The sequence below is a fragment of the Heterodontus francisci genome, chromosome 9 (genome assembly GCF_036365525.1).
Source record: "Heterodontus francisci isolate sHetFra1 chromosome 9, sHetFra1.hap1, whole genome shotgun sequence".
Classification (NCBI taxonomy): Eukaryota; Metazoa; Chordata; class Chondrichthyes; order Heterodontiformes; family Heterodontidae; genus Heterodontus; species Heterodontus francisci.
The window spans coordinates 113,962,846-113,983,708 of record NC_090379.1 but is presented as its reverse complement, the minus strand read 5'-3'; the positions used below and the strand labels follow the sequence as shown (position 1 = coordinate 113,983,708).

Sequence of the window (20,863 nt, the reverse complement as noted above, 5' to 3'; positions counted from 1 at the left end):
TACAGTGACACTTCGAAGGAACACTTGGAACAACTGGGGGGTTCTGTTTGGAAGACTGCAATCGACTGATTTGGATAAGTTTTGTGGAAAAATTTAAAACCCAGAATGCCAGAATATTCTGATGGAGTTTACTTTTACAGCCGTATCACTTAAAGATGTTATTGCAGATGCTTTATTGCGATTTTAACTTCGTTTAAGTTATATGAGTGCAAAAATGGTACAAAGCAAAATTGTATTAACTACAGGTAAAGAGTGAATGGGGATGAGTGTGGAAAATTGTGTTTTAAAATGTTTTCAACTTTTTTTTATACATTGTAATGAAACACATTTAAAAATGGCATTTCATTTCTCCAAGGCAGAGGTGTTATGAGGGTTTTCATTTCTTGTTAAAATTTGAGAATTTATATTTTAAAAACTGAAAAGGGATTCCATAGATGCTGGAACTGTAAACAGTTACTGGAAGGCATCTGTTTTCAAATAAAAACCCAGGAGGGATTGTTTTGGCTTGGAGAGATGTTTGCAGGGAAGTGGCAAGCCAAGATTTATAGATGTCATAAGACTGGACTTCTGGAAGATTTTGGTTTCAATTTGAACTGTAAAAAAGGACAGTTGGTGCTTCTGCCTGGACAGAAGAAAAATAGCTCATATTTCTAATGAAAAGAAATCCCTCATCAAGAGATTCCTATTTCCTCCTGTACTTGAAGAAAGCCTGCACGTTTAAAGAACTTGATGTCAAATGTGTGGATCTGAAACCTTACTGCTCCACTCCTACTGTAAGACATTATTTGGAGCCTTCTATAGCTGCATCTCTTGGAAAGCTTACCCAAACTGATCATCAACATCACTTGTAAAGAATTGTTCTAGGAAGATCCCATTGACAGTCATCGGTGCATTTGGGACATCTCACCAAAACAAAGGACATCTTTCCATACTTCTTTTCAGTCTTTGTGGGTTTTTTTTATTCCTTCTAATTCTTTGTAACAGCTGTAAACAAAAATCCTTTTTTTTTGCTGGTTAACTGGTTGTTTATGTATGTGTGTGTGTGAGGGCTAGGATAAATAAGGGGCTTTAATATTTCAATTTGTGTGTATTTTTACTTCATTACTGGTTAAAACCTGGTTGATAACAAACTGATAATTTTGTTGTTTATTAAAGAAACCTGGTTGGTGTGCTTTTTTCTGGGGAAGAATAGAGTATATGATTGACTGTTTCAGTAAGTGGGAAAATTTAAATATATGTTGTGACTTGTGGAGAAGTGGGACTGAATTAACAGTGCACTCCTCCCGCCTCAGTCGTAACACAATCAACATTTCAGTTCGAAAGCTGTGCTGGTATTTCTTAGTTCAATTTTCACAGGTGGAGGAGTTGTTCTCTGCTGCAGTTGGTCGCCAACTCGTCTCATCAGGGTTCAACAATCTTAGCTGGAATTGATCTCTCTCTCTGTTTCTCTCTCTCAGTCTTATGCTGGAATTGAAGATGGCTTTTGATGTTCTCGCTGTGGCTGGAGATCCCAAACTGATGTTCTGATGATTTGATGACTGATGACTCCCTTTATTCTCCAAAATCATTACCTTTAAAGGTAAATTCATAAAGTGCTCGTTTCACCCATGTAACTTCAGGTTTTTTGGTTCCTGAGGGGTTATACAATTGCTTCTGATTTCAGCCCATTTTTCTAAGATGAGGGATGTTCACACTTTATTGTAGTGTTTGTAGCTGGAGACATGGTGTCCGTGAATGCCTTTGTTTTAGGTCACTTTGTGGATAGCTCACATCCATGTGTATTGAGCTGTTTAATTTCAAGGCAGACGGGGTTAATGAGCTTCAGTTCTAGCAGACCTGAATATGTATTTCAGTGCAAGAGAAGGTATGTGTCATGTGGCCTTGTCCTCCATCTTGTTGAAGGCAAGTGTACGAATCTTAAATTGTTCTATTGTTTTTTATAACTCTTTGGTTTTTGTATTACCATCACTGCACGTCCCATGAGCATGACACCACTATTCAAGGCAAGAGGGAGAGAGAAAACAGGGATCTACAGGCCAGTTAGGAATGCTGGAATCTATTATTTAGGATGTCTTAACAATGCACTTAGAAAATCATAGCATGATCAAGCAAAGTCAACATGGTTTTACGAAAGGGAAATTGTGTTTGACAAATTTATTAAGAGTTTTTGAGGATGAACTAGTAGGATAGATAAAGGGGAACCAGTAGATGTAGTATACTCGGTGTTCCAAAAGGTTAATAAGAACATAAGAAATAGGAGCACGAGTAGGCCATCCGGCCCCTCGAGTCTGCTCCGCCATTCAGTAAGATCATGGCTGATCTGATTATGGCCTTAACTCCACTTTCTTGTCTGCTCTCCATAACCCTTGACTCCCTTGTCAATCAATGATCTGTCCAGTGCTCAATAAGGTCTCATGGAGTTGGGGTTAATATATTAGCATGGATAGAGGATTGTTTAATGGACAGGAAGCAGAGAGTAGAGATTTTTTTTTGATTCATTCATGGGATGTAGGCGTCGCTGGCCAGGCCAGCATTTATTGCCCATCCCTAATTGCCCTTGAGAAGGTGGTGGTGAGCTGCCTTCTTGAACCGCTGCAGTCCATGTGGGGTAGGTACACCTACAGTGCTGTTAGGAAGGGAGTTCCAGGATTTTGACCCAGCGACAGTGAAGGAATGGCGATATAGTTCCAAGTCAGGATGGTGTGTGACTTGGAGGGAAACTTGTAGGTGGTGGTGTTTCTATGTATTTGCTGCCCTTGTCCTTCTAGTTGGTAGAGGTTGTGGGTTTGGAAGGTGCTGTCTAAGGAGCCTTGGTGCATTGCTGCAGTGCATCTTGTAGATGGTACACACTGCTTCCACTGTGCGTCGGTGGTGGAGGGAGTGAATGTTTGTAGATGGGGTGCCAATCAAGCGTGCTGCTTTGTTCTGGATGGTGTCGAGCTTCTTGAGTGTTGTTGGAGCTGCATCCATCCAGGCAAGTGGAGAGTATTCCATCACACTCCTGACTTGTGCCTTGTAGATGATGGACAGGCTTTGGGGAGTCAGGAGGTGAGTTACTCGCCTCAGGATTCCTAGCCTCTGACCTGCTCTTGTAGCCACAGTATTTATATGGCTACTCCAGTTCAGTTTCTGGTCAATGGTAACCCTAGGATGTTGATAGTGGGGGATTCAGCGATGGTAATGCCGTTGAATGTCAAGGGGAGATGGTTAGATTCTCTCTTGCTGGAGATGGTCATTGCCTGGCACTTGTGTGGCGCGAATATTACTTGCCACTTATCAGCCCAAGCCTGGATATTGTCCAGGTCTTGCTGCAATTTCTACACGGACTGCTTCAGTATCTGAGGAGTCACGATAAAACGGGTATTTTCAAGTTGGCAGGCTGTAACTATTGGAGTGCCACAGGATCAGTGCTGTGGCCTCAGCTATTTACAATCTATATTAATGACTTAGATAAAGAGACTGAGAGTAATGTATCCAAGTTTTCTGGCAATACATATGTATGAACTAGGAGCAGGAGTAGGCTATTCGGCCCCTCGAGTCTGTTTGCCATTCTATAAGATCATGACTGATCTGTTTGTGGACTCAACTCCACTTTCCTGCTTACCCCGATACCCTTTGATTCCCTTGTTTGTCAAGAATCTGTCTACCTTTGCCTTATAAACATTCAATGACCCTGCCTCAACTGCTCTCTGGGGAAGAGAGAGGTCCCATAGACTCACGGTCCTCTGAGAGAAAAAAATTCTCCTCATCTGCATCTTGAGTGGGAGACCCCTTATATTTAAACAGTGTCCCCTAGTTCTAAACTCTCCCACAAGGGGAAACATCCTTTCAACATCCACCCTGTCAAGAACCCTCAGGATCTTATATGTTTCAATAAGATCACCTCTCAGCCTCCTAAACTCCAATGAATACAGACCCACCTATGCAGCCTTTCCTCAGAAGATAACCCTCTCATCCCAGGAATCAGTCGAGTGAACCTTCTCTGAACTGCTTCCAATGCAAATATATCCTTTCTTAAGTAAGGAGACCAAAATTGTCCACAATACTCTAGATGTGGTCTCACCAATGCCCTGTACAACTGCAGCAAAACATCTCTACTGCTATATTCCATTCCCCTTGCAATAAATGACAACATGGCATTTGCCTTCTTAATCACTTGCTGTACCTGCATACTTTTTGTCTTTTGTGTACTAGGACACCCAGACCCCTCTGCAGATCAGAGTTCTGCAATCTCTCTCAATTTAAATAGTATGTTACTTTTCTATTTTTCCAGCTAAGTGGACAAGTTCACCCTTTCCCACATTATACTCCATCTGCCAAATCTTTGCCCACTCACTTAACCTATCTATATCCATTTGTAGCCTCCTTATGTCCTCTTAACAAGTTACTGTCCTACCTATCTTTGTGTCATCAGCAAATTTAGCAACCGTACGTTCTGACACTTCATCCAAGTCGTTGATATAGATTGTAAATAGTTGAGGTCCCAGCACTAATCCTTGTGGCATTCCACTAGTTACAGCTTGCCAACCTGAAAATGATCCATTTATGCCTATTCTCCTTTTCCTGTTAGCTAACCAATCCTCTATCCATGCTAATATGTTACCCCCTATTCCATGGGCTCTTATTTTGTTCAGTAACTTTGATGTGGCACCTTGTCAAATGCCTTCTGGAAATCCAAGTACACCACATCCACAGGTTCCCCTTTATCCACGTTGCTTGTTACTTCCTCAACGAACTCTAATAATTTAGTCAAACACGATTTCCTTTTCACAGAACCATGTTGATTCTGCCTGATTACATTGAGATTTTATAAATGACCTGCTGTAACCTCCCTAATAATAGATTCCAACATTTTCCCTATGACAGGTGTTAAACTAACTGGCCTGTAGTTTCCTGCTTTCTGTCTTCCTCCTTTCTTGAATAGCAGAGTTACATTTGCTGTTTTCCAATCTGATGGGATCTTTCTAGAATCTAGAGAATTTTGGAAAATTAAAACCAATGCACTTACTTTCTCAGCAGCCACTTCTTTTAAGATCCAAGGATGAAGTCCATCAGGACCTGGTGACTTGTCAGCTTTTAGTTCTAATAACTTTCTCAGTAACCTTTTCCTCCCTCTCTTTCAACTCTTGATTCACAATTATTTTTGGGATGTTATTTATATCCTCTGAAGACTGATGCAAAAAAATCTGTTCAATTCCTCCACTATTTCAAAGAACAAAGAACAAAGAACAGTACAGCACAGGAAAAGGCCATTCGGCCCTCCAAGCCTGCGCAGATCTTGATGCCTGCCTAAACTAAAACCTTCTGCACTTCCGGGGTCCATATCCCTCTATTCCCATCCTATTCATGTATTTGTCAAGATGCCTCTTAAACGTATCTATGGTACCTGCTTCCACCACCTCCCCCGGCAACAAGTTCCAGGCACTCACCACCCTTTGTGTAAAGAACCTGCCTTGCACATCCCCTCTAAACTTTGCCCCTCTCACCTTAAACCTATGTCCCCTAGTAACTGACTCTTCCACCCTGGGAAAAAGCTTCTGACTATCTACTCTGTCCATGCTGCTTATAACTTTGTAAAACTCTATCATGTCGCCCCTCCACCTCCGTCGTTCCAGTGAAAACAATCCGAGTTTATCCAACCTCTCCTCATAGCTAATGCCCTCCAGACCAGGCAACATCTTGGTAAACCTCTTCTGTACCCTCTCCAAAGCCTCCACGTCCTTCTGGTAGTGTGGCAACCAGAATTGCACGCAATATTCTAAGTGTGGCCTAACTAAAGTTCTGTACAGCTGCAGCATGACTTGCCTATTTTTATACTCTATGCCCCGACCGATGAAGGCAAGCATGACGTATGCCTTCTTGACTACCTTATCCACCTGCGTTGCCACTTTCAGTGACCTGTGGACCTGTACGCCCAGATCTCTCTGCCTGTCAATGCTCCTAAGGGTTCTGCCATTTACTGTATACTTCCCACCTGCATTAGACCTTCCAAAATGCATTACCTCACATTTGTCCGAATTAAACTCCATCTGCCATTTCTCCGCCCAAGTCTCCAACCGATCTATATCCTGCTGTATCCTCTGACAATCCTCATCACTGTCTGCAACTCCACCAACCTTTGTATCGTTCGCAAACTTACTAATCAGACCAGTTACATTTTCCTCCAAATCATTTATATGTACTACATACAGCAAAGGTCCCAGCACTGATCCCTGCGGAACACCACTAGTCACATCCCTCCATTCAGAAAAGCACCCTTCCACTGCTACCCTCTGTCTTCTATGACCGAGCCAGTTCTGTATCCATCTTGCCAGCTCCCCTCTGATCCCATGTGACTTCACCTTTTGTACCAGTCTGCCATGAGGGACCTTGTCAAAGGCTTTACTGAAGTCCATATAGATAACATCCACTGCCCTTCCTTCAGCAATCATCTTTGCCACTTCCTCTAAAAACTCAATCAAATTACTGAGACACGACCTCCCCTTCACAAAACCATACTGCCTCTCACTAGTAAGTCCACTTGTTTCCAAATGGGAGTAAATCCTGTCCCGAAGAATCCTCTCTAATAATTTCCCTACCACTGACGTAAGGCTCACCGGCCTATAATTTCCTGGATTATCTTTGCTACCCTTCTGAAACAAAAGAACAACATTGGCTAAACTCCAGTCCTCTGGGACCTCACCTGTAGCCAATGAGGATGCAAAGATTTCTGTCAAGGCCCCAGCAATTTCTTCCCTTGCCTCCCTCAGTATTCTGGGGTAGATCCCATCAGGTCCTGGGGACTTATCTACCTTAATGCTTTGCAAGACACCCAACACCTTCTCCTTTTTGATAATGAGATGACTGAGACTATCTACACTCCCTTCCCTAGGCTCATCATCCATCAAGTCCTTCTCCTTGGTGAATACTGATGCAAAGTACTCATTTAGTACCTCGCCCATTTCCTCTGTCTCCACACACAGATTCCCTTCTCTGTCCTTGAGTGGGCCAACCCTTTCCCTGGTTACCCTCTTGCTCTTTATATACGTATAAAAAGCCTTGGGATTTTCCTTAATCCTGTTTGCCAATGACTTCTCAAAACCCCTTTTAACCCTCCTGACTCCTTGCTTAAGTTCCTTCCTACTGTCTTTATATTCCTCAAGGGATTCGTCTGTTCCTAGCCTTCCAGCCCTTACGAATGCTTCCTTTTTCTTTTTGACGAGGCTCACAATATCCCGCGTTATCCAAGGGTCCCGAAACTTGCCAAACATATCCTTCTTCCTCACAGGAACATGCTGGTCCTGGATTCTAATCAACTGACGTTTGAAAGACTCCCACATGTCAGATGTTGATTTACCCTCAAACAGCTGCCCCCAATCTAAATTCTGCAGTTCCTGCCTAATATTGTTATAATTAGCCTTCCCCCAATTTAGCACCTTCACCCGAGGACTACTCTTATCCTTATCCACAAGTACCCTAAAACTTATGGAATTATGGTCACTGTTCCCGAAATGCTCCCCTACTGAAACTTCGACCACCTGGCTGGGCTCATTCCCCAATACCAGGTCCAGTACGACCCCATCCCTAGTTGGACTATCCACATATTGTTTCAAGAAGCCCTCCTGGATGCTCCTTACAAAGTCTGCCGCATCCAAGCCCCTAGCACTAAGTGAGTCCCAGTCAATGTAGGGGAAGTTAAAATCATCCACCACTACAACCCTGTTACCTTTACATCTTTCCAAAATCTGTCTACATATCTGCTCCTCTACCTCCCGCTGGCTGTTGGGAGGCCTGTAGTAAACCCCCAATATCGTGACTGCATCCTTCCTATTCCTGAGATCCACCCATATTGCCTCGCTGCGTGACCCTCCGAGGTGTCCTCCCGCAGTACAGCTGTGATATTCTCCTTAACCAGTAATGCAACTCCCCACCCCTTTTACATCCCCCTCTATCCCGCCTGAAGCTTCTAAATCCTGGAACATTTAGCTGCCAATCCTGTCCTTCCCTCAACCAAGTCTCTGTAATGGCAACAATATCATAGTTCCAAGTACTAATCCAAGCTCTAAGTTTATCTGCCTTACCTGTTATACTTCACGCATTCAAACAAATGCACTTCAGACCACCAGTCCCGCTGTTCTCCGTAACATCTCCCTGCCTGCTCTTCCTCTTAGTCTTACTGGCCTTATTTACTAGTTCCCCCTCATTTATTTCACTTGCTGTCCTACTGCTCTGGTTCCCACCCCCCTGCCACACTAGTTTAAACCCTCCCGAGTGACGCTAGCAAACCTCGCAGCCAGGATATTTGTGCCCCTCCAGTTTAGATGCAACCCGTCCTTCTTGTACAGGTCCCATCTGTCCCTGAAGAGATCCCAATGGTCCAGATATCTGAAACCCTCCTTTCTACACCAGCTGTTCAGCCACGTGTTTAGCTGTACTATCTTCCTATTTCTAGCCTCACTGGCACGTGGCAGAGAGAGTAATCCCGAGATTATTTCCTATTATTAACTCCTCAGCCTCACTTTCTAGAGGACCAACACTCATTTTACTTACTCTTTTGCTTTTTAAATACCTGTAGAAACTCTTACATTTTTATATTTCTAACTAGCTTTCGTACTATAATTTCTCTCTCATTATTCTTTTAGTCATTTTTTGTTGTTTTTTTACATTCTGTCCAATCTCTTGACCTGCCACTACTCTTTGCTGAATTGTACACTTTTTTTTTCTCCCAATTTGATACCATCTTTAACTTCCTTAGTTAGCCACAGATGGTGTGTCCTTTCCCTAGAGTCTTTCTTTATCACTGGAATGTATCTTTGAGTCATAGAGAGAGAGAGAGTCATAGAGAGATACAGCACTGAAACAGGCCCTTCAGCCCACTGAGTCTGTGCTGATCATCAACCACCCATTTATACTAATCCTACATTAATCTCATTTCCTTCTTACATCCCCACAACTCTCCTACTTGCACTGGGGACAATTTACAATGGTCAATTTACCTATCAACCTGCAAGTCTTGACCTGTGGGAGGAAACCCACACGGTCACAGGGAGAACTTGCAGACTCTGCACAGGCAGCACCCAGAAGCGAAACTGGGTCGCTGCAGCTGTGAGGCTGCGGTGCTAACCACTGCACCACCCACTTTGCTGAGTGTTATGAAATATCTCCTTAAATGTCTGCCACTGCATGTCTACTGACCTATCCCTTAACCTAATTCCCAGTTCACTATAAGCTAGCTCTGCCTTCAAACCTTCATAATTACCTTTATTTAAATTTAAAAGGCTAGTCTTAGATCCACTCTCCTCACCCTCAAATGAATGTGAAATTCAATCATGTTGTGATCACTGCTACCTAGGGGTGCCTTCATTATGAGGTCATTAATTAATCCTGTCTCATTGCACAGTACCAGATCTAGTATAGCCTGCTCTCTGGTTGGTTCTAGAATGGGCTGCTCCAAGAAACTGTCCTGAAAACACTCCATGAAATCATCTTCCAGGCTACTTTTGCCAATCTGATTCATCCAATCTATCTGTAGATTAAAATTAAAATTAGGTGGGAACGTAAGCTGTGAAGAGGACACAAAAAGAGATATGCAGGTTAAGTGAATGGGCAACAAGTGGGAGATGGAGTTTAATATGGGGAAGTGTGAGGTAATTCACTTTGGTAGTAAGAATGGAAAAGTAGAATATTTTTTAAAACGTGTGAAACTTGGAAATGTTGATGTTCAGAGAGACTTGGGCCGGAATTTCACGCCATCCGCAGGAGCAGGCTGGAGGCCGGGGTGGCATAAAATAAAGTGGGAGGCGGGGAGTGCCGTTCCCATCGCCTTCTCACCTCGCTGCAATTTTACAAGCACTGGCAGAGGTGACAAACGGCCAGTCTGCCCCAGGACAATGAATTGCCTCTACAGGGCCTCCTCCCTCCGTTGCCGGTGGGCGGTTCAGTAGCTCAGAAGGTCACCCAGTTAAACCTGGCAGCCTCCTTGCAGACTATGGGGGGATCCTCCTGATCAGACACCCTGTGCCCGACGGAGGGGCCCCCCCGCCCATGGCACCAGGTGTCCCCACTGGAGCACCTCCCCCCTCCCCCACCCCCGTCCCTCGAACGACCCCCGCACCTTGCCTCGCTGGGGCCCAGCTGATTGTCCCCGGTGAGGCCCAACACACTTATGCTACAGTCAGGTGAGGAGGAGATCAAAGGGCTTCCTGCTTTTCCCTCTCCTTGTTTGACCACAACAGGTTTAATGTTTTTTCAAAGTGGATGTACTGGCCAATTCAGTCGGTGTTTGATTATTTATTTGCCAAACAAACATACAAACATACAAATTAGGAGCAGGAATAGGCCACGGCCCCTCGAGCCTGCTCCACCATTCAATACAATCATGGCTGATCAGATTGTAACCCTCAATTCCACATTCCTGCCTACCCCCAATAATCTTTCACCCCCTTGCTTATCAAGAATCTATCTACCTCTGCCTTAAAAATATTCAAAGATTCTGCTTCCACCGCCTTTTGAGGAGGAGAGTTCCAAAGATTCATGACCCTCTGAGAGAAAAAAATTTCTCCTCATCTCTGTCTTAAATGGGCGACCCCTTATTTTTAAACAATGACCCCTAGTTCTAGATTCCCCCACATGGGGAAACATCCTTTCCACATCCACCCTGTCAAGACCCCTCAGAATCTTATATATTTCAATCAAGTCTACTCTCAATCTTCTAAACTCCAGCAGATACAAGCCTAGCCTGTCCAACCTTTCCTCATAAGACAACCCGCCCATTTCAGATATTAGCCTGGTAAACCTTCTTTGAACTGCTTCCAACGCATTTACATTCTTCCTTAAATAAGGAGACTAATACCATACACAGTACTCCAGATGTGGTTTGTGGTCTATGATCATAACAAGAACCAATCAGATAGGTTTTCTTGAGTTTAACAAAGAAAGAGTTATCTTCATTGTACTTAAACCAAACTAATTAAAATAAGAAATTATGTGCCAACTTTCACATGCGCACACACACTAAAGGTTCACATAAACACAAATAGATGACAGGGTGGGGAAGGATAGATTGGTCCAGGTAGAGTCCACAGAAAAAGGGATATACAATCTGTGGAGTTTGGTGATTTGGCTGGTTTCTAGCTGAATTCGGCGGTCCTGAGGCTTTTAGCTTGAAGAAATAGACAGATTCTGTGGGTCTCTTGGAGAAAGCGATGCAGATGATTTCCTCCAAAGGGGTTTCTGATTGTAGCCGGAGTGTGCAGAGGTGGTCATTCAACAGGCAGGGTTTGTAGCTTGCTGGAAAGGAGAGAGAGAAAGAGAGAGAGGGACCCTCACTTGGGTCTGCACATGTCAGAGACCAGATGCTTCTCAACCTGCTGCAGAGAAACACCAGCTTAAAACCACAGATGGCGGTGGGCTTGTCACATGACAGTCACCCAGTAATTCAAGAATGCTGGTTAGCATGCATTTCTTCTTGCTAAAATGATAAGGCAGTTCCCTTAAACTTCCTGGGTCTTGGTTCTTGCTGGAATAAGCAGACATCTTGTCTCCCTCACAGGCCTTGCAATGTAGGATACAATGTTACAAATTAGGTGGCCGTCTTAAGCTGCTAGCAAAGTCATCTTTTATCTGTTCCTTTTTAAATGTCTTTAAAAAATATAAATTCAGATCTCCAGTCAGTGGATGAAAGAAAATTATCATTCAACAAACCGCGTTGGCGTGACACTTAGCTGCGTTCCGGGGCATGGTCCATGTTGACGGTCCACACTGGGTGCAGTCCCCGAAGTGGCCACCGCTCCCAGTGGTACTGCTGGGCCTGAAGAGCTGCTGGCCTGCTGATTGGCTGGCAGCTCTTGGAGGTGGGACTTCCTGCCTCGGGGTGGAAATCCCGCCCGCGGCTAATCAAGGGCCTGGGCCACATAAAATCACGCCATGGCTTCCAGACCTGTCGAGGCAGGCACGCCACTGACTTTTTCTGCCAGTGGGCGGGGCCTTCGGCCCAACATAAAATTCCAGCCTTGGGTGTACTTGTACAAGGCACACAGAAAGTTGACATGCAGGTACAGCAAGCAATTCGGAAGGCAAATTACATTTTGATCTTTATTGCAAGGGGATTGGAGGAAAGGAATAAAGAAATCTTGCTACAATTGTATAGGGCTTTGGTGAGACCACACCTGGAATGCTGTCTGCAGTTTTGGTCTCCATATTTAAGGAAGGATATAGTTGCATTGGAGGTGGAACAGCGAAGGTTAGTTCCTGGGATGACAGGCTGAGTAAATTGGCACTATATTCTTTGGAATTTAGAAGAATTAGAGGTAATCTCATTGAATCATACAAGATTTATACGGGCTTGACAGAGTAGAAACTGAAAGGTTGTTTCTCTTGGCTGGGGAATCTAGAACACGGGGGCACAGTTTTGGGATAGGGGGCTGGTCATTTAGGATCGAGATGAGGAGAAATTTCTTCACTCAAAGGGTTGTGAATCTTTGGAATTCGCTGCCCCAGATGCTTGTGGATGCTGCTTCGTTGAATATATTTAAGGCTGAGATAGATTTTTGGTCTCTCTGGGAATCTTGGGATATGGGGAGTAGGCAGGAAAGTGGAGTTGAAGCCCAAGATTACCATGTTCTTATTGAATGGAGAAAAGGCTCGAGGAGCAGTACATCTACTTCTGCTCTTAGTTCTTATGTTGTTATGTTCTGTTGCTTGGCTCATGATTCCCCTCCACCACCTGATTGATCATGTGTAGACAGCGCACAGTGAGAGCTATGCTACCATCAGGAACATCATGGAGCAAGGCATCAGGGTTCTGGAACAATGGTTCCACTGCCTGGATCGTTGTGTTGAGAGCACTCCAGTATTTGTCTTCAAACTCAGAGTGGTCTGCTGCGTTCTCCATAACCTTGCTGTCCTGAAGATGCTGCCCTTGCCACCCATAACTTTGGTGGGCACCTCGGAAAGGAAGGAGGCATCCAGGACCCCTTCACTCTGGAAGGGCTGTCCATGACCAGTTACTCAGACTCTAATTTCCTTAAAATCTCACCTTTCCATCCCTCTGCTACAGACCATTCACAGAGTCCTCTTGGGCAAAATCCTGAAATAAAATACACCACAAAAAAAATCTCCATAGCAACTTTATCCAACAACACTTCCAATATTATCTATAAAACTGAACTATTCAACCTGTGCATTCCTTTAGTGCCTGTCTTGTGGGAGCCTTTGCCTAGCTTAGTGCTCCTACACAGTGCTGACCCCAGTGGCTGCAGCATGGCTAACTTTCACTGGGAGAGACTGCAGATGATCCTGCAGGCTGAACTCAAGCAGCTCTGGGCCTTGAGGGCTTGGCTTTGGATTGCACCACCTCAGCATGAGTGGCAGCAGTGAAGGCTGGCTGGCTGAAAGGTAATTGCAAGGACACCAGTGGAGTGGCAGTAGTGGGAGGATGAATGCTGTCATCCTGAGGACAGCAGGCTCATACCTCATGGAGCCACTGCCACTCCCTTGGGGTGGCGCCTCAGCAGTTGACTAATCTGCTGGAGCACAGATTGCTGGACTGCTGTGAGAGCCTGCATACCCCTTTCAGCACTGGTATCCCTAGCCATGATGGCAGCAGTCTGAGCCTGCATGGCACCGAGCTGGACTTGTGTGGCAACAAGCATGGAACTCATGTCCTCAGTCTGAGCTTCCACCGCAGCACTGGAAGGCTGGCTGGATTCTGCCTGTGCTGCAGTGGAAGCTGAGACAGCAGTCACCCGATGCTACATCACACTGGGTCTACAAGTGCTGATATGGAGTTGACCACCACTTCCATGCTGGAAAAGATGGGCACAAAGCTCTGCGCAAATCTGTATGTGAAGTTGGAGCCGGTCTCCTCCATGTTTATTAACAGTGACAACAGGCTTTGTGGCAGGCCTGCCAATGCACCAAGCATCTCTGTGTGCATACCATGAGTGCTATCCTTAATGCCACCCATTGAATTCCTCATCTGAGTCCTCAGCAGCAGAACTCATCTGCGACCTCACCCACCAATGATCTGGCATACGAACCACTCTTTTCCCCCTTCCTGGTGACTCACCACATGCTGATCATGACTCTGTACTCTACATGTGCAGTTCCAGTATCTGAGCTGGTGGCTATGACTGTTAGATCAAGTGACGCTGTTTCTCCATTAGATGTCTGCTGTTGCTCGCGTCTTCGTGGTGAGGTTGCATTGGCTGGTCAGGTGGAAGGTCTTGGATATCTCAAAGCAAAAATGCAGAAGGGGAGGGTTGGGGGTGTGGGCAGGAGGGTGCTGGCAAAATGTGAGGTTGTTCACTTTGATAGGAAGAATAGAAAAGCGGAATATTATTTACATGGAGAGAGACTGCAGAATTCTGCAGTGCAGGGGAACCTGGGTGTCCTTGCACATGAATCACAAGAAGTTAACATGCAGGTACAACAAGTAATTTGGAAGGCAAATGGAATGTTGGCATTTATTGCAAGAGTATAAAAGTAGTGAAGTCTTGCTACAATTGTATAGGGTATTGGTGATATCACACTGTGATATACTGTGTACATTTTGGTCTCTTTACTTAAGGAGGGATGTATTTGCATTGGAAGCAGTTCAGAGAAAGTTCACTAGGCTGATTCTTGAGATCAAGGCGTTGCCCTTTGAGGAAAGGTTGAGCAGGTTGGGCCTATACTCATTGGAGTTTAGAAGAATGTGAGGTGAGCGTATTGAAAGATATCAGATTTTGAGGGCGTTTGACAGTGCTGATCCCAGCTTCGGATCAGTTCAGTTCAGTGCTGATCCCAGCTTCGGATCAGTTCAGTTCAGTGCTGATCCCAGCTTCGGATCAGTTCAGTTCAGTGCTGATCCCAGCTTCGGATCAGTTCAGTTCAGTGCTGATCCCAGCTTCGGATCAGTTCAGTTCAGTGCTGATCCCAGCTTCGGATCAGTTCAGTTCAGTGCTGATCCCAGCTTCGGATCAGTTCAGTTCAGTGCTGATCCCAGCTTCGGATCAGTTCAGTTCAGTGCTGATCCCAGCTTCGGATCAGTTCAGTTCAGTGCTGATCCCAGCTTCGGAACAGTTCAGTTCAGTGTTGATCCCAGTTACGGATCAGTTCAGTGTTGATCCCAGTTTCGGATCAGTTCAGTGCTGATCCCAGTTTCGGATCAGTTCAGTGCTGATCCCAGTTTCGAATCAGTTCAGTGCTGATCCCAGCTTCGGATCAGTTCAGTGCTGATTCCAGCTTCGGATCAGTTCAGTTCAGTGCTGATCCCAGCTTCGGATCAGTTCAGTTCAGTGCTGATCCCAGCTTCGGATCAGTTCAGTTCAGTGCTGATCCCAGCTTCGGATCAGTTCAGTTCAGTGCTGATCCCAGTTTCGGATCAGTTCAGTTCAGTGCTGATCCCAGTTTCGGATCAGTTCAGTGTTGATCCCAGTTTCGGATCAGTTCAGTGCTGATCCCAGCTTCGGATCAGTTCAGTGCTGATCCCAGTTTCGAATCAGTTCAGTGCTGATCCCAGTTTCGAATCAGTTCAGTGCTGATCCCAGCTTCGGATCAGTTCAGTGCTGATCCCAGCTTCGGATCAGTTCAGTGCTGATCCCAGTTTCGGATCAGTTCAGTTCAGTGCTGATCCCAGCTTCGGATCAGTTCAGTTCAGTGCTGATCCCAGCTTCGGATCAGTTCAGTGCTGATCCCAGCTTCGGATCAGTTCAGTGCTGATCCCAGCTTCGGATCAGTTCAGTGCTGATCCCAGCTTCGGATCAGTTCAGTGCTGATCCCAGTTTCGGATCAGTTCAGTGCTGATCCCAGTTTCGGATCAGTTCAGTTCAGTTCAGTGCTGATCCCAGCTTCGGATCAGTTCAGTGCTGATCCCAGTTTCGGATCAGTTCAGTGCTGATCCCAGTTTCGGATCAGTTCAGTGTTGATCCCAGTTTCGGATCAGTTCAGTGCTGATCCCAGCTTCGGATCAGTTCAGTGCTGATCCCAGCTTCGGATCTGTTCAGTGCTGATCCCAGTTTAGGATCAGTTCAGTGCTGATCCCAGCTTCGGATCAGTTCAGTGCTGATCCCAGCTTCGGATCAGTTCAGTGCTGATCCCAGTTTCGGATCAGTTCAGAGCTGATCCCAGTTTCGGATCAGTTCAGTGCTGATCCCAGTTTCAGATCAGTTCAGTTCAGTGCTGATCCCAGTTTCGGATCAGTTCAGTGCTGATCCCAGCTTCGGATCAGTTCAGTGCTGATCCCAGCTTCGGATCAGTTCAGTGCTGATCCCAGTTTCAGATCAGTTCAGTTCAGTGCTGATCCCAGTTTCGGATCAGTTCAGTGCTGATCCCAGTTTCGGATCAGTTCAGTGCTGATCCCAGTTTCAGATCAGTTCAGTTCAGTGCTGATCCCAGTTTCGGATCAGTTCAGTGCTGATCCCAGTTTCGGATCAGTTCAGTGCTGATCCCAGTTTCAGATCAGTTCAGTTCAGTGCTGATCCCAGTTTCGGATCAGTTCAGTGCTGATCCCAGTTTCGGATCAGTTCAGTTCAGTGCTGATCCCAGTTTCGGATCAGTTCAGTTCAGTGCTGATCCCAGTTTCGGATCAGTTCAGTGCTGATCCCAGTTTCAGATCAGTTCAGTGCTGATCCCAGTTTCAGATCAGATCAGTTCAGTGCTGATCCCAGTTTCGGCTCAGTTCAGTTCAGTGCTGATCCCAGTTTCAGATCAGTTCAGTTCAGTGCTGATCCCAGTTTCGGATCAGTTCAGTGCTGATCCCAGTTTCAGATCAGTTCAGTGCTGATCCCAGTTTCAGATCAGTTCAGTTCAGTGCTGATCCCAGTTTCGGATCAGTTCAGTGCTGATCCCAGCTTCGGATCAGTTCAGTGCTGATCCCAGTTTCGGATCAGTTCAGTGCTGATCCCAGTTTCAGATCAGTTCAGTGCTGATCCCAGTTTCAGATCAGATCAGTTCAGTGCTGATCCCAGTTTCAGATCAGTTCAGTGCTGATCCCAGTTTCAGATCAGATCAGTTCAGTGCTGATCCCAGTTTCAGATCAGTTCAGTTCAGTGCTGATCCCAGTTTCAGATCAGTGCTGATCCCAGTTTCAGATCAGATCAGTTCAGTGCTGATCCCAGTTTCAGATCAGTTCAGTTCAGTGCTGATCCCAGTTGCAGATCAGTTCAGTTCAGTGCTGATCCCAGTTTCAGATCAGTTCAGTTCAGTGCTGATCCCAGTTGCAGATCAGTTCAGTTCAGTGCTGATCCCAGTTTCAGATCAGTTCAGTTCAGTGCTGATCCCAGTTTCGGATCAGTTCAGTGCTGATCCCAGTTTCGGATCAGTTCAGTGCTGATCCCAGTTTCGGATCAGTTCAGTTCAGTGCTGATCCCAGTTTCAGATCAGTTCAGTTCAGTGCTGATCCCAGTTTCAGATCAGATCAGTTCAGTGCTGATCCCAGTTTCAGATCAGTTCAGTTCAGTGCTGATCCCAGTTTCAGATCAGTTCAGTTCAGTGCTGATCCCAGTTTCAGATCAGTTCAGTTCAGTGCTGATCCCAGTTTCAGATCAGATCAGTTCAGTGCTGATCCCAGTTTCAGATCAGTTCAGTTCAGTGCTGATCCCAGTTGCAGATCAGTTCAGTTCAGTGCTGATCCCAGTTTCAGATCAGTTCAGTTCAGTGCTGATCCCAGTTTCAGATCAGATCAGTTCAGTGCTGATCCCAGTTTCAGATCAGTTCAGTTCAGTGCTGATCCCAGTTGCAGATCAGTTCAGTTCAGTGCTGATCCCAGTTTCAGATCAGATCAGTTCAGTGCTGATCCCAGTTTCAGATCAGTTCAGTTCAGTGCTGATCCCAGTTGCAGATCAGTTCAGTTCAGTGCTGATCCCAGTTTCAGATCAGATCAGTTCAGTGCTGATCCCAGTTTCAGATCAGTTCAGTTCAGTGCTGATCCCAGTTTCAGATCAGATCAGTTCAGTGCTGATCCCAGTTTCAGATCAGTTCAGTTCAGTGCTGATCCCAGTTGCAGATCAGTTCAGTTCAGTGCTGATCCCAGTTTCAGATCAGATCAGTTCAGTGCTGATCCCAGTTTCAGATCAGTTCAGTTCAGTGCTGATCCCAGTTTCAGATCAGTTCAGTTCAGTGCTGATCCCAGTTTCAGATCAGTTCAGTTCAGTGCTGATCCCAGTTTCAGATCAGATCAGTTCAGTGCTGATCCCAGTTTCAGATCAGTTCAGTTCAGTGCTGATCCCAGTTGCAGATCAGTTCAGTTCAGTGCTGATCCCAGTTTCAGATCAGTTCAGTTCAGTGCTGATCCCAGTTGCAGATCAGTTCAGTTCAGTGCTGATCCCAGTTTCAGATCAGTTCAGTTCAGTGCTGATCCCAGTTTCGGATCAGTTCAGTGCTGATCCCAGTTTCGGATCAGTTCAGTGCTGATCCCAGTTTCGGATCAGTTCAGTTCAGTGCTGATCCCAGTTTCGGATCAGTTCAGTGCTGATCCCAGTTTCGGATCAGTTCAGTTCAGTGCTGATCCCAGTTTCGGATCAGTTCAGTGCTGATCCCAGTTTCAGATCTGTTCAGTTCAGTGCTGATCCCAGTTTCGGATCAGTTCAGTGCTGATCCCAGTTTCAGATCAGTTCAGTGCTGATCCCAGTTTCGGATCAGTTCAGTGCTGATCCCAGTTTCGGATCAGTTCAGTGCTGATCCCAGTTTCGGATCAGTTCAGTGCTGATCCCAGTTTCGGATCAGTTCAGTGTTGATCCCAGTTTCAGATCAGTTCAGTGCTGATCCCAGTTTCGGATCAGTTCAGTGTTGATCCCAGTTTCGGATCAGTTCAGTGCTGATCCCAGCTTCGGATCAGTTCAGTTCAGTGCTGATCCCAGCTTCGGATCAGTTCAGTTCAGTGCTGATCCCAGCTTCGGATCAGTTCAGTGCTGATCCCAGTTTCGGATCAGTTCAGTGCTGATCCCAGTTTCGAATCAGTTCAGTGCTGATCCCAGTTTCGAATCAGTTCAGTGCTGATCCACAGTTTCGGATCAGTTCAGTGCTGATCCCAGCTTCGGATCAGTTCAGTGCTGATCCCAGCTTCGGATCAGTTCAGTGCTGATCCCAGTTTCGGATCAGTTCAGTGCTGATCCCAGCTTCGGATCAGTTCAGTGCTGATCCCAGTTTCGGATCAGTTCAGTGCTGATCCCAGTTTCGGATCAGTTCAGTGTTGATCCCAGTTTCGGATCAGTTCAGTGCTGATCCCAGCTTCGGATCAGTTCAGTGCTGATCCCAGTTTCGGATCAGTTCAGTGCTGATCCCAGCTTCGGATCAGTTCAGTGCTCATCCCAGCTTCGGATCAGTTCAGTGCTTATCCCAGCTTCGGATCAGTTCAGTGCTGATCCCAGTTTCGGATCAGTTCAGTGCTGATCCCAGTTTCGGATCAGTTCAGTGCTGATCCCAGTTTCGGATCAGTTCAGTGCTGATCCCAGTTTCGGATCAGTTCAGTTCAGTGCTGATCCCAGTTTCGGATCAGTTCAGTGCTGATCCCAGCTTCGGATCAGTTCAGTGCTGATCCCAGCTTCGGATCAGTTCAGTGCTGATCCCAGCTTCGGATCAGTTCAGTGCTGATCCCGGCTTCGGATCAGTTCAGTGCCGATCCCAGTTTCAGATCAGTTCAGTTCAGTGCTGATCCCTGTTTCGGATCAGTTCAGTGCTGATCCCAGTTTCGGATCAGTTCAGTTCAGTGCTGATCCCAGTTTCGGATCAGTTCAGTGCTGATCCCAGTTTCAGATCAGTTCAGTTCAGTGCTGATCCCAGTTTCGGATCAGTTCAGTTCAGTGCTGATCCCAGTTTCAGATCAGTTCAGTTCAGTGCTGATCCCAGCTTCGGATCAGTTCAGTGCTGATCCCAGTTTCGGATCAGTTCAGTGCTGATCCCAGTTTCAGATCAGTTCAGTGCTGATCCCAGTTTCAGTTCAGTTCAGTGCTGATCCCAGTTTCAGATCAGTTCAGTGCTGATCCCAGTTTCAGATCAGTTCAGTGCTGATCCCAGTTTCGGATCAGTTCAGTGCTGATCCCAGTTTCGGATCAGTTCAGTGCTGATCCCAGTTTCAGATCAGTTCAGTGTTGATCCCAGTTTCAGATCAGTTCAGTTCAGTGCTGATCCCAGTTTCGGATCAGTTCAGTGCTGATCCCTGTTTCGGATCAGTTCAGTGCTGATCCCAGTTGCAGATCAGTTCAGTTCAGTGCTGATCCCAGTTTCGGATCAGTTCAGTGCTGATCCCAGTTTCGGATCAGTTCAGTTCAGTGCTGATCCCAGTTTCGGATCAGTTCAGTGCTGATCCCAGTTTCGGATCAGTTCAGTGCTGATCCCAGTTTCGGATCAGTTCAGTGCTGATCCCAGTTTCAGATCAGTTCAGTGCTGATCCCTGTTTCGGATCAGTTCAGTGCTGATCCCAGTTGCAGATCAGTTCAGTTCAGTGCTGTTCCCAGTTTCGGATCAGTTCAGTGCTGATCCCAGTTTCGGATCAGTTCAGTTCAGTGCTGATCCCAGTTTCGGATCAGTTCAGTGCTGATCCCAGTTTCGGATCAGTTCAGTTCAGTGCTGATCCCAGTTTCAGATCAGTTCAGTGCTGATCCCAGTTTCGGATCAGTTCAGTGCTGATCCCAGTTTCGGATCAGTTCAGTTCAGTGCTGATCCCAGTTTCAGATCAGTTCAGTGCTGATCCCAGTTTCGGATCAGTTCAGTGCTGATCCCAGTTTCGGATCAGTTCAGTGCTGATCCCAGTTTCGGATCAGTTCAGTGTTGATCCCAGTTTCAGATCAGTTCAGTGCTGATCCCAGTTTCGGATCAGTTCAGTTCAGTGCTGATCCCAGTTTCAGATCAGTTCAGTGCTGATCCCAGTTTCGGATCAGTTCAGTGCTGATCCCAGTTTCGGATC

General features: G+C 45.9%; 1 protein-coding gene across 3 annotated transcripts in view; it reads left to right on the top strand.

The window, feature by feature from the left end:
* The window catches only part of LOC137373991 (serine/threonine-protein kinase PAK 4-like), a 149,720-nt gene that overhangs the window by 18,415 nt on the left and 110,442 nt on the right, over positions 1-20,863 (top strand). For all 3 annotated transcript variants that reach the window (XM_068039711.1, XM_068039709.1, XM_068039710.1), the window contains exon 2: positions 1,458-1,579. The gene's annotated coding sequence lies outside the window, so the exon portion shown is untranslated. The remainder of the gene's footprint in view (positions 1-1,457; positions 1,580-20,863) is intronic.